Genomic DNA, 15,352 nt, shown 5'->3' on the forward strand with positions numbered 1-15,352 from the left:
TCAACACTATTATAGAAAACCTGACCTCCCGTTTGCAGAGTTCAATTACACACGGATAAACCTCATCAATACAAATTTCACAGCTGAACAAATTGACATTTTGCATTCCAAATCATTGTATCAGCTACGTCATATTGGCCGAGTTATCATGTTTTAAATACCGTCGTCCGTTATATATATTCTACAGTCGCGCGATTGCGATCTTTATATGGAATTTTAAAAGATTGAAACGAGTATCGTTATGATAAATACAGTATGTATACGGTACATTATAATTTGGTTTTGGCTTTTCAGTACAGCACAATTACACAAACATAAATTCCGTCGCTTGAAACTCGTAAATACACCTAGAATCCTTATTGGTAACACAAATAGCGGTTCCCATTAATCCTTCAGTCTCATTAACACGAAACATTTCCTCTCAAGATCATTAAATTGACCACAAAGAGTAACAAACAAATTAAGCTTTGTAATGATTTTATAATGAACAAAAATACACATCATTTCGTGTTATTATGAGTGATAGCGAATATGACTCAGACAATCATAATGAGTTTTGAGTCGTTATCAAAAACATATATTCAGTCGTTATGACTTTCCGAATCAATGTTTTCTAAAAACAAGCGTACAGTATCACCGTATCTAAACACCAGCGTAGAGATGAGATAATATGCCTTGCCTGATTTCCCAGAAGGACCTAAACAGTAGTAAACCAAGGAGGACAATTATAAGATAATTACACAAGTGCTATATTCTGTACTGTGGTCGTTGATCGATAGTAAAGATAATCGCTTGATAATTAAATACCCCTTTTGATGTATCTGGTAGTAAAAGAGAAACGTTGTCCAACATCAGACATTTACTACATTGAACATACTCAACAATCTGTCACATGATGTTATAGTATCTGTGATTAAGAAATGAAAACATATAAAGAAAACGAACGGAAAAATACAGAAAACCGGTTGATTTCGAGCGACAGTTTGGTATTGTAAAAAGAATTGTGAGATAGTGGTTGGTCGAGTGGCGCTATAAATAGCGCAATTGCCTTTCAAAAAGCTAAGGCGGCAGGAGTTCGATCCCGCGATCGAATGTGAAAAGGTATGGGGTCACCTACCCGACCACGTGGGTTGTCCCCCGATACTCCGGATTATTCCCACGTTAAGACCCCTGCGAGCTAACATCCGGGTAAACGAGAGTTATTAATATTAGGTGAAATAACTTATTTCATAACTGTTGTAAAATAAAAGTTGAGATTTTATATTTAAAAAGCGGCAAACGATTTTAAAAGGTAACATAGGAAAATCTATAAAAATGTATTTGTAGGCATGTTAGTTTGCCATGCAATGTATTCCTAGGGCCAACTATTCCAATTGAAAAGGCCCCCATATTAATGCATCATGAAATGCAACGATACTTTATATTGTTTATTGATACTTTAGAGTGAACGCAACTTTTTAAATGGCATCTAATCCCATATGAACGAAACCTACTGTTTATATAAAGATTCTATGATTTTAGAGAACAAAGAAATAGTCATTACAGACCATCAGAAATTTATATCAGAATGTTACATTACATATATGATCGTTCACTATCAAGTCGAATGTATGGTTAATGGTCATACAATATTACACACCTAGTTCATTGGAAGTCACACCAACAAAAGTAATCAAGAAAATATCGAAACCAATTGTCAATCATTGATATTGATATTACTACTAAAATGAGTTGAAAAGGCGTTGGCAACTTTGAATAACAAGATAGCAGTTAACAGAATTGATGATTCACTTTAATGTTATGTTATGTTGAGCATAGTGTAAAAATAACATTTTGAAAAATTTATCATTTGCATGTCATATCGTATAAAACAAACAAAAGAGTGGTTAATGACCTTATAACCATTGTCATTTGGTCATTCAGTCGTTATGACTTCATTTGCAGTAACATATTCCTGTCTGTGTGTATTACATGAAATCAATAGGGTTCTGAATTGTTAACAACGTATAAAGGATAATCAACTGTATGTAGAGTTAAAACATATATTTAGTATTTAAGCATTCTTTTTTCTTGACAAATGGTTATAAGAAAAATATTGTTATGTTATACAAATTTGGTGAGAGTAAAATGTATTTGCTTCCAACAAAGAAAATGAAATCCTCGTGACTTGCTAACAGTTTGATTTTAGATATTTTTTGTATATAATATTTATTTTCAATAACTCTCGTTTATCTTATTCTGTTAATAACATGAATAAATCTGCCAAATACTTTTTCGCCTCTTTTCTATCTACTTTCCACTTCCGGCGGTGACTCCTTAGGTACGTGTACTCCTATGACCATTGCGGTTGCGAGGAAGTTAAACCCCAAACAAACATAACAAAATTGTTTAAGACTTAACGGCCGCGGACCTAAGCATTTTATTTTGGGCCTAAAATGTCAAAGTGAATATCAAAATACTGTATTTATTTATTTATTTATTTATTTCCAATTCAACAGACCCAAGGGTCCACGTACAGAATGGATAACCACGTGTTCACATATAAAAAGCAACAATAAGGTTGAACGTGGTAAAATGTTAATATAACTATAGCAAGAGTAGTGTAAACCATGTCTTATTTTTTACTAAAGTATATTTCCTGTATGAACTCATTAATAGTTGTCGAGCTACGGTTGCATTTACCTTTAATAAACCGGTATTGAACTATTCACATGCAACCGTCTGAAAACTTATTTAGATACAACAATCGTGATTCGGGTTCGCCTTATGTATAGGCTTATTTTATGTTTACCACATTGTATTTCAAATTATATCGATGTGGATATAGAGGCAGTATGCCCGCGTCCACTGATATTCAATTAAATCTTTTTAAATTAATCCAACCATATTTAGCCATTAGCTCTTACAGCTCATTGCCAAACCCATTACATCATCTAAACATCAAAAGACAAACCGGTTTTAATGTTGAAAACATGTGGAATTATATTGAACAACGCTGTACCTACCACCATTGCAGGCATCTTGACCCACCACCGCCGACATAAGTTTGCCAGATCATCCTCGTTTTAGGAATCAAAGACAACGTAGCTCCATGGTACGTTTTCAGTCATTCACAGGCACATGACCAGCAGTTATTAGACACACCTTAAGGAAATGTGATGGATATATCACATGGTTGATAGAAATAATCACGTCATCCTCTCTGAATTGTCAATATGTTAAATAGAACTTGACTAAAACAACTCCACAATTAGCACTTCACAGGTGATAAGTGTTATAAAATCAGAGCCGGCGTAGCAGCACGGTCACTGCCGTACGTGTGATGCTCAAAGCCCGATGCATTGGAAATGTTTCACGAACGGAAACTGAGTCAGGGCGACTCTGAAAACGGCTACCATCACATGGATTAATTTTTAAGTCTTGTACAGGAAATTAATGGAGACTTCATCATGTGCGTACTAAATGATAGAAAAAATAAACAACATAGATGTGATGTAGACAAGATTATTGATTATGGAGCTTCAATATGTTTGTGAAGATCAAAGTTGTCTTTATATCGTATATAGTGAAACTATCTAGTCGGTAAAACCATCCAGAGTCGGAAATTAATTATAGATCTCGTGTTGATGTTTCTAATACTAATAGCACGGCAGATTGATCAACAATAACCTAAAACAGATGTGTCCGTCAGGAAGTGATATGAAATATAGAACGCTCGCACGCGAGCCATTATTTAACACGGGTAAACGGAATACATGTATGATAAAAGAGGCATTAAATGGTTTACATGTATAAAAGGAGAGACGATATGAAAATTAAACATCAACATGAATTTAATCAAATCGAACTTTAAAGTCGATAATACAAGACATAAGTGTTGTTTTGTTATTTTATTCATTATCTATATAGCAGGAAGGTTATAATGATTTTTCTTGTTTTGCTTAAAATTATACTATACAATACATGTCTCGAACAATTGTTGACTGAATAGGTTTCTTCGATTTGAGCCTACATAATAACGTTCAGCACATCCGTCGTCAGTATAATGTGACCGGGCGGAATGTTGTGTTGGGTGCCTTTGCCATGGTATTTCAGGGCGATAGTAATATCAAGTCGGCATCAGATTCGCGCTGTCACAAGTACACTTACATACCCTGTCTCAAGCACACACATGCACGCTTACACAACACAAATGGAGGCACGTCCTTAAATGACCATAGCTGTTAATAGGATGTTATACAAAATAAAACCAAACCAAACCTAAATACTGTGACAGGTTCTCCGTAAAATGCTTTAAACCTACTAGGATGCTTTGTTTTTGTCTTGATGAGATATTCATTTCGTTTTGTCGTTTCCTGTTTCTGTCTTTTGCATCACGATTTTTGCTCTAGTTGGATGATGTTTGCGTACATTTTTTCTAATTTAATTAGCAGTTTGGTATCCCAATATCTTATACAAATAACCTCACATCCAGCTTCATCAAAATAAACAAAATACAGACATCCGCCTCAAGCGCTACACCGTAAAGGTTTTCTCGCAGTGAGTTATAAATTTAATTTCTTGGACGCAAGTACTATCTACCATCAGGTCTGTGTGTTATCACCATCCCGCAGCGCCATTGTATGTCATTTGTAGCTTCAACAAACATCGTGTGTTGCTGACAATGGTGTATCCAGGTCAATGCCGACACAAGCCGTGCTGGGCCATCTGTCAGTCGAGCATCGACTAGAGCAGGGCCGTAGTGATCTTGTCTCTAATCAGCTTACATCCACAGACACCAAGGCAAACAAATGTTTAACGGACTGACAGGTCCCGTAATAGGACGTATGATATATCTGATAATTAACGACTTCTTCGGCGATACTCTGTACAATTCTAAACGCTAACAGCACAGTGACAGCTTAAGTTTCACTTCAAAGATGTTGAGTTACAAATTTATCAGGTTTGTCTCAACCATGTTTACCCCGTTTTTCCGAGTCATTCTCTAACTTTGTAAAACGTAAAAACACAGTAAATAATTTACCAAAAGCTCTATTGGTCTAGTTTTAAAACCTTGCCGTATAAGTAGTTTTCTAAATATGCAAAACGCAAAGAAAATAAATAGAGAATAATACATGCCTTGTCCTATATCACACCCAGTATCAACCCGAGGGCTGATATTGGTCGAGGTTTGATACTGGGTGTGATATGGAAAAAAAGGCATGTTTTATTCTGTTTATTACATACTTACTAATAAAAGCTACTATCTTATAATCTATTTTTCTTTTGAAATACTGATTAACGAAAAATTTCCAAAACGGGTTTTGCGGGCTGATACGTGTTTTAAGGTGTGATACGCGGGTGCTGATACGGCTTTTGGGGTATGATACGGCGATGGCTGATATGGGTGAGAGCAATTTTGTCGTATCGCATATACAAAAAACCCGTATTTATTAGTAAGTATGTAATAAAACTTCAGATTTTACAGGCTACTAGTTTCAACTTGTTTTAATTAACGTCGCTAAAACAAAACTAATGATGAAAATACAAAAATAATATATGTCAATCCTTGATATTGATACTATATCCTAATTGAGCTAAAATAGATATGTTCTGCCTTTTATATTATATTTTGATTATGGAATTTCAAATTCACACAAACACTGTTAATCTTGGGGTCCTGAACAACCGATCTGGTGACAAGTAGTTGTAATAAAGAAAGGTAAAGTTCGAAATTGGAAAAACGAAATCGTTACATCCCAGTTAAAATGTAACATTTGACTGCATTGAAACACTTCGATTTTCCTGTTATATTTATGAAATTTTGTATGCAATTTTGTAAGTAATTTTGCTTGGTCTTAATTGTAAGGTGATCATATAAGACTACCCTTGGATGATTTAGATTGATACATTGTCAGCAGTTATAGAGGACTGACCAATGAACTAACGTATCAAAACATGCAAATTATATAGAGTATGGGTTTAATTGGCTTCTTGCTTTCTGAAATCTACAATTGATTGTGATTCTATAAAAAAAATCAAAGTATTCTGTTTGAATAAATCCACAGAAGCGTTTGTGTTTTCCGGTAAACATAACTATATCCAATTGAATAACTTAACACCATCCTATGATAGTGAATGATTTAGAAAAAGTCGATGAGTACACATCAAAATCAATGTCGGTGAAGCTTAAAATGGTCGTGCCGTCGTATTTATATCGGTAAAATTATATTGTGCAATCAATTTACTGTTTTAAACAAGCAGACGGAAATTGTTTTTAAGTATATTACTTATTTTGTTTAATCTATGTAAAGTTTGGCTGATTTATATATCCATGTAATCACCGGAAATATGTTTGAAATCAGAGTACATGGCAGTCGTTAGCGCTTAACGACGTTTAAAATTAATATCAGAGTAATACCTTCCCGCTATTTTATTGCTTCATACTTAGGAGTTTTAATATAAGTTACCAAATATAGTTCATACTCATCCAGAACCGTGTTGTGTAAGATTAATTACGGTTTGCCCGGTGTTAACATTTAATTAAATTAATATCATATTACTCACACACCGAGTAGCTAAATTGTACATTTTTATACGCCCGCCAAATTTGATGGAAGTATTATGGTATGAGGTTGTCCGTCCGTCCGTCCGGCGTAAACTTTTGTTTGTCCGGCAATCTCCTCCTACATTTTTTTACAGATCTCTTTGAAACTTGGTATCCATTAAAAGAATTTCGATTTAACAATTTTCCCAAAAGTTATTGCCCTTTGTTCATTTCAGTATTTGATTTTTTGTCCGGAAATCTCCTACATTTTTTTATACCATGTCAGCTAACCACTCTTAGAATGATGCAGATCTTAATTCAATGTAAGAAAGCATATAACACTATATGGCATTCGAAGGGCGTATATTGTTCCGCCCCGCGGTACTCTTGTTACAATATTGGTAATTTCATGAAGATCAGAATTTCGTCTGTTTGTGTTTTACGTCCTACAACCGCTATGGGCATTTAAGGACGTGCCAGATTTTGGTTGTGGAGTGAAAGCCGGGGTTCCAGGAGAAAAACCACCGACCTACGGCTAGTATCCGGCGACTGCCCGTCGTAGGCCTCGTACCGCGTTCCAGTGGTGGAGGGCTAGTGCTAGCAGAATTTCAGACGCCCTATCCACTTGGCCACCGCGGACCCATTGAAGGACGGACGTGCCTCCATGTGTGTTATATATGTGCGTGTATGTGTGTTGGAGGCGGCATGTTGGTGCATTTGCCTGTTATCGCGAGGATTTGATCCCGATTTTAGAGTGAAAGAAGTTCAGCATCAATAGGAAAACACTTCTTCTTAGACACAAACCGTTAAAGTATTAAGCATTTGTTATGTATTTTTGGCATATTGTATCCAATACCAAAATTTGAAGGTTCAATCACCTGTATGTGTTACGTTCAGGTTTCAGGATACAAGCTGGTGGACTCTGTTGGTGAATTTCTTAGACCCTTAGTTTTGCCTAAACCTTGATGGTCACATTATTGTTTTTTTGGCAGAGTTCACTACATATACACTATACTCGCTATGTAATTTGACATTGACAACAAAAAGATTGTTAGAAGTAGGGAGAAAAACAAAAATCCCAAATATTACAATGGGTGCAGCAGATTGATTTTGTTGTCGTTTGTATCCCCAAAAAGAGGACGTTTTCTCTTGCTATCATTCAGTAGCTAACATCAGATGTGTTCTTTTGTCTATCCCCGACCCACAGAGGTGGAATCAATCTGGTACATATGAATGTAACTCCGGACCTTATAGTTGAGTTACCGTTGCTTTCTGTTGCTTCAGCAATTAACCTTTGCTTTACTTAAAGTCATTTTCTTTTCTTTATCTGTTTTTATCCTTCCCATGATGTGTCTTATCACACCCTGTTGTCACACGCTTCATGTTTAACGTTGACGTAGTACCTCACAATAAAACCTGACGCACACATTTTTTCTGGCTTTATGTCATCGTTAAACCAGGGTGAAATTTTGTGAATAGCATGCTTATGTTATACCTAGAAACATGTTTCCGCATCAGGAAGTCATAAAGATGTATCGCACAATCGATCGTACATATACGTGAGCTTTTTACGCCAACCAATAACCGGCTCGCGCCCATGACTTCCTGTATACAGCGTAAGAGTTCACATATGACACACATTTTGAATGATGAATATTTGTTTTATCGTTGAAGGCAGAACAGCTAATCATGGTGTGTAGGATATACGGTCATAGGTTAGGAAAGAAGGAGACGGAGGGTATGTCAAGAGAAACACGAAAGCTTTGTTCGTTTGGGGCTCGCCAGAGCGAAGGTCTTACGAAAACAGCGTCCACAGTGTATAGGTCAGTTCAAACCCCAATTCAAAGTGTCATAGTGTCATTGCAGCAGCATTTAAAGATATATAAACTGCGCGTACGTTATTTTACGTCTTCGCTGCAGCAAAGTTTATAAAGAGGCGATGTACATGGATAGCGGAATGCTGTGCTGGGTGCCTTAGCCATGGTGTTTCAGTGAGATTGCACTATAAAGTCGGCTTCGTATCCGCACTATTGCAAGGAAGCAAGGCATGTCCACCAACACACCCTGTTACCGGCACACATACACCCATGCATGCATGCATGCATTACACAACACATATGGAGGCACGTCCTTAAATGACCTAAACTGTTAATAGGACATTTAACCCTATAAAAATAGACTGACCTTTCAATGGCCACTTTTAAATTGCCATATCATCGGATGTCATAATATTGACACGATTACATGACCTTCCAGCCAGTCACATTTTACAGAAAATGGGTAACTCAGTCTTTACAGCCGTCCATTCAAAGCCGAACATCAAGTAGAGAGTGATAAGTACTAATTGAAAGGGCATTTGCTTGTCCTGGTAAGGAACGGACCTTATTTGCTAATTCGCGCGCTCAACAATAATTCCAAATTGCGGTATTGCCGGGTCAGGCATTAGGAAACGAAAGTAGTCAGAAACAGGAATTTAAGGAAATGTGATGGATTGTGGCAAGGCCATTAAAGTGAATGTGTGCAATATACACTCTTGTGCTAAAGGCAATTTGTTGGTGTATGAGTCACCTTTGTTTCAGTGGGGACAGCATATCACGTTTTAAAACATAATGAAGTTGTTGATAAATAGCTAAACCACAGTTTTATCAAGAAAACAAATATCTGAAGACAACATTTTGCAACTTTTATCATGTAAGAATGTTTCACCAGTTTACCCATGCTGCAAAGTATTATCGTATCCTATAAAAAACACAACAACACGTGGGCAGATCGTTGATTCATCAATAATTGCTTTTCTTCAAGAATATAATTTGTCTAGCTATTGTATTAAAATACTTAGTAGCAATAACATTTATTTAGCTGTTGATGTTTACTTTTTTGATAGGTTCACCTATTTTCTTGTTAATAATAATAAACGCTGTTAGTTTTATGTTTTAACACCTGTCATGCTTTTGCTACACAAGCCAAATAACAGCGATTTCATTTTATTTATCTGCAGACTTTTAGATTGTCTATGGCAGATATAAGCCCTGCTCTTTGTTCTGTCACTCAAGATAAAAAGGAAAAAGGAGATTGACAGACAGTTCTTCCTCTCGATGGTTGCTTAACGGAATGAATAACATTATTTTGCACCCAGTCTTGACGGCATGTATTGCAATATGGTTTTGTTGTCTGTCCGTCTACATTATGTCGAATACCTAGTCCTGCAGTTTAATACGCAGTTCTGTGAAACCATTCTATCAGCTTTATTTTGCACATGCATATCAGACATATCAATCTGATAAATATCTATAGTTCCCGAGTCTTAATCTTATTTTTCTCCAAATCTGCTAGGATTTACCGCCTACGTTCGTGTTATACACGTGCCGCTGACGTGTTGATTCGATGATCATTCACAAAACATTTGTCCATTTTGTACTTTAAATTTAATTGGTGTGTACCGTCACCAAACCAGTCATAAAGATACTGTTTATTTGAAAATATTCCATGTATATTCTTTTTTGGATCAAAGTGGTTTCTAGCTCTCTTTTTCCCCCTTAATTTCCAAACTAGTATGGACGCAAATTATTTTGCGCGATTAATGGAAAATATTTATGTAATCTATGTGTATTCATACCGGAATGAAAATTACAACTTTAAACATTTATCCACATATTTGCACTCGGCTTTCGTTCGTTTAATAGTATTAGTTAGTAAGTTTTAAGTGTGTCGTAATGAAAACCATATTGATGGAACATCCCCTCCAGCAGTCGACTGAGCGATTTATTAAATACCCAGTGTTATTTGAAGCAGACAGTCGAGCGTCACATTGAAATTATAAAATAATGACGTTTCACGTTGACAAGTATGCACTCGTAGTGTTTTTATTATGATAATGGTGGTAAAAAACCCCAGTTAAAAGTTAACAAAAAACAATGCATAATGAAGATGTTTTTACATTTGCTATGCAGTCTTCAATTGCAATGCATTGGGAACACAAATGTTGTTGTGAGACTATAGCAACAATTGCTATTGTAACGTAATCAATCTCGATTGTGACGTCATCAATTTCATTGTTATCAAGACTAAATTTGCTGTTCAATGAACTGCTCGAAATAACTAAATAAAGTATAACTCCTCTATCAAAATGAAATATAAATAATGAATATTATAACAAATTGTCGGGCTTTATTAAGTTTCATCAATAGCAATGTGTGTTATAGGACCATAACAATATTTGCTAAAACATTCATTGCTAAATTGAGAGAATGAAGCTTGTTTTACTTGATATGAACTATAATATCAAACAAGTATGTGAAAATTAGTTCAAACATACTTTAATTGCTCTAGTTTTTTATTTGTTGAAAAGATGAATTATTCATGAATATAGTGGTGTTAGCACTGTTAACAATACTTTGAAATACAATCGGATTCGGCATTACAAACATGAAAGCGGTCTATGTTTAAGTTAACAATCGAAACCATTGTATGTATGTATACTGGGCTTTGAAAAAGCCTGAAATCCGTATCAATTTATGTTTCAAGTAAAAGCAATGAACATAAAACATAAAACATGAGAACATTAAATGTTCATTAAAACAACCCACAGGAACAGAAAAAAGATATACTCAAGCAATGAAAAATATTTGGGACACCTCTCTAGGGAATCAAAAACTTTTTGTGATGCAAATAATGTTTGTCTTTTATTTAGAGTTGTTTTTCCCAGTATAACATAGGGTCATATGAAGATGCAAGACGGCAAGAGAAACGGCCGAATGGAAAGAGCAGGTTAGACATAACAGAATAAACAGTTATACAAAGTGTTGTAATGGAGATAACAGCTTAATTTGGTTTTATGAATGGGTAACAACTGGTTCACCCGTTGTCAGTACAATATGACCGGACGGAAGGCTGTGCTGGGTGCCTTTGGCATGGTATTTCAGTAAGATAGCACTATAAAGTCGACATCAGATCCGCGCTATCTCAAGAAGGTAAGATCTCCAACATTTACACTGTCTCCTGCACACATACACGCATGCATGCACAACCAACACACATGGAGGCACGTCCTTAAATGACCTTAGCTGTTAACAGGACGTTAAACAAAATAAAACCAAAACGCTATGCATGATACACAGAGCAAGATAAGCTGGCTCGTACGATGAAATACAGTTAGATACCACAGACCATTTTATTCCCTCAATCCTTCAGGGATATAATTTCATGTTGTGCATGGACTGAATATAAGAGTTCATAGATCGGTGATCAATATATCACACCTGCTACACTGAGTGTGATGTATTGCGGCCGTTTTAACTGTCACATCTGTGCAATATCAGATGGATTGTAACACATACGTTGCAAATAATGACAGAGCACGTTTATAAATTTAGTCATATATTTAAATATGCACAGCCTTCTGCTATATATAATATTTTTAAAAGCGGAAACGTGTTCATGCTCAAATGTACGAAAGAGCATCAGGGCCTACATGTAGTGACATGTTTTCAAATTTCGTATTTTCGTGATGCTATTTTCTCCATGTCAAATATGGCCACAACACCTACATGTATGACTGTTAGTCGAATGAAAAGTAAGCAGCTCGAAAATGTGAATTATTAACTCCTAAAACTTAATCAGTCAACATTTTGTGTGTTGAAATCTGGAAATGTTGGTAGGTATATTGACCTAAGAGGCGCAGGGACCTTAATAGATTACCCGGCCTTACATAATTTTAACATGTCGGATTTGGTTCGAGTGTGTCAAAAGAGTATAATAAATACAAACAGGTAACAGACAATACATACAAACCTCTTTATATACCTATTGGACCGTACCTTATTGTTGCCGGTGAGTATATAGTTTGGTTTGGTTTGATTTAATTTTGTTTAACGTCCTATTAATAGCTAAGGTCATGTATGTTCATGCCTCCATGTGTGTAGTGTATGCGTGCTTGCGTGAGTGTATGCATGAGGCAGGCTATGTTGGTGTGATTGCCTCCTTGTGATAGTAAGTATATATGGTTTATTTATGCATAGTTGAGTCTTGTAAGCTCAGGATTTTTTTATACCGAATTAGGTAAGCCCTTTTGTTGACTATATCTGATACAAAGTTAATCTTTTTGACTTAAGGATGCTAGAAACAAAATTGATTCAGGACGTCTTGCTCAATGCTGCATGTACAACACGGTGCCGTGACGTGACTCGAACTCGCAACACTTTGGTCACGAGCCTGGCGTCCTACCACTGGACTACCGTGTCTCCTTTCTTCAATGTCTCCTAAGCAGTGACCAGAAAACAATTCATGCAGGGGGCCTTCATTTCTCACCTCTTACAATATTTAATTGGATATAGTAGGCGAATTGTTTCCCCGAACATGCAGGTAATCTTTGGGACGAAGTTAAACATATTGACTGAGCCATAATGGTATTCTATACATTTCTTATTTACATCAGCATTGTTTGGAGATACGGTTTATTGTAAAGAAAAGTGAATAAAACATGAAGGACTGATAATAAATTCCTAACGATCTTTCCATTCACGTCAATGAATGTAAACTGGAGTTATTTTATAGAGCCAGAAACAGCTATCTACATACATCAGATGTATACTTGTTTAATCAGGGGATAGTCATATGTGCTTTTTGGTCTTGCTGTGGTATTAAGAAACGTATAACGTGCATCTCTAAGAACCTTCATAACAAAAAAACATTTACATTTACCTTCGTTTTCGAACAATTTAAAGTAATTTTTGTCTGCAATTCATCAATTCGCCAAGTCAGGTGGTGAATTCTTATAAATACTTCACTATCTGGATCATACATATTTTGACGAAAAATATTTCCCTCTAGACAAAACTGATTTTAAGAGTTGCTGTTTTTCATACAATGAACATTTGTTGGAACAACAACACTATGTACACTTCCTTAGACGAAAATAAATTTTGACCGTATTTTAGAATTGGTCCAAATAATACTGATGTGCTTCAGTACCCTGACTTGTTTCTTTTTAAAACGAAAATAAAAGACAATAATTATTGCATAAAAATTCAGTGTTGGAAGTCATAAAATATGTCTAAGATCTGTCTATACTTTGTTTATACAGCATCCTCTCAGAGGACGCACGTAATCGGTACGCAGCTGTGTCTGTCAGGAAACCCGCCTGATACCACAAGCCACACGGGATCTACCGGCTGAATGTATGTCATGGTCATACATATGCAGATCCATGTTGTGTCGTGTATTCCAACAAAAGCACGGTTAGTCCAGTACCACTTGACGATATATCAAACAGCAGTACTTAAAGATTGAGTGTAATAACGATGAACAGGTTTTTTTGACAATTTCCTGAGATTGAGTTGTTTGCCAATATACTACAGCTAACAAAATATACCGAAAAAGTATCCACTTACACATAAAAAAAACCATATTGGCTCTGTTACGGGGATCCAATCTTTGGACTTCTAGATTAAAAACCAGGGAGTCTAACCACAGTGCAAAACGTTCCCTTAACACTTCCTAAAAAGACATATACATAGAATGTTAGATTAAAAACCAGGGAGTCTTACCACAGTGCATGTTTTTGATTGTGGATACTTTGTTTCAATATACAGTTATAAATGTAGATACAAAACGTTTCCTTAAAACTTCATAAAAAGACATCTACATAGAATATTCCTATGAATATATAAAAAAATCTTATGTTTAACAGAATAACGCTAAAGTGTACACTGTACTTAAATAAAACCTTTAACACATATCAAAATGAACTCTATCCAGATAAATTGATTTGTGTTATCGCTAAAGCTACAGCTATTTGATGAATGCTTCCGATCGTTTCATAGGACTACTCGAGGGACACGTTAAAGTGTTAAAGTATATAATATCTCGAGTGGACACAATTGCAGAAAAAATGTGTGGTTTTATCGTTTATTAAAAAATAAACAATTGTAGTTAATTTGCGGGTTTTTTTCGATTACAAAAGAGAAATACCACTACTGGGTTGGTTGTAATATCACCCGAGAAACCAAACATGTATGGCATGCGTTGACTCCACTTAAACGAAAACATATGTGAAAGTTGCTTTTCTGTTGTAATGTCATAATGTATGTCAGTCATTAACATCATGACACAAAGTTATCATTATCTAAAATACACAATATGATCCTGTTTATTATCCCAACTTACCAGATATTAGAACTTAGAACACAAGGTCACGTTCTGATTACGTTTTACTGTAGGCAATAAGTGCGACGCACATTTTAGAAAACACTTGTGTATGCATCAACATCCGGGTACTGGATGAAAAGGTCACAAGTGCATGAGCCCTGTACGGCGTCCTCAGATAACACATTGTAAGATTTACTTTCATATTAGAAAATACAAAACTGAAATCATTGTCCAGATTAAAGATACAGGGATAACTGCTAACTGAATACTTCAAAAGTGACATATTACATTGAGCTTGTTATTGATGATTTATATATTGCCACTGCTCTTCTATGTTAATTTTTGTTATTTTGTTCTGGGTATTATGTCTTTGCACCAGCTTTGAGATACAGAAGACATGTGTCGAATATTTTGTAATGGGGATCAGCAAGCCAATTGTTTATTTCTCGTGAGAGGCCAAATCTCACTCCTTATACACATGTAGGTATTCCGTCTTTGCGTATTGCAGAGTTATCTTCTCTTGGGAGCAGGTATTGATTGTTACGTCACTTGTTTGTGAGAGTAACGTCATCAATTTTTGAGAAAACGACGTAATTTTCTCACACAAACCAATGACGTAACAATCAATACCTGCTCCCAAGAGAGGATAACTCTGCAATACGCAAAGACGGAATATGTGGG

At 35.7% G+C, this 15,352-nt stretch overlaps 1 protein-coding gene across 3 annotated transcripts in view; it reads right to left on the reverse strand.

The window, feature by feature from the left end:
• LOC110458893 (sex peptide receptor-like) overlaps positions 1–15,352 on the reverse strand; it is a 149,727-nt gene that overhangs the window by 30,105 nt on the left and 104,270 nt on the right. The window contains exon 1 of one of the 3 annotated variants that reach the window (XM_021510859.1): positions 3,006–3,039. The exons of the other annotated variants lie outside the window; for them this stretch is intronic. The gene's annotated coding sequence lies outside the window, so the exon portion shown is untranslated. Of the gene's footprint in view, positions 1–3,005; positions 3,040–15,352 lie in introns of those variants that run through there. 3 annotated transcript variants of the gene reach the window in all.

The sequence above is a fragment of the Mizuhopecten yessoensis genome, unplaced genomic scaffold (genome assembly GCF_002113885.1).
Source record: "Mizuhopecten yessoensis strain PY_sf001 unplaced genomic scaffold, ASM211388v2 scaffold9847, whole genome shotgun sequence".
NCBI lineage: Eukaryota > Metazoa > Mollusca > Bivalvia > Pectinida > Pectinidae > Mizuhopecten > Mizuhopecten yessoensis.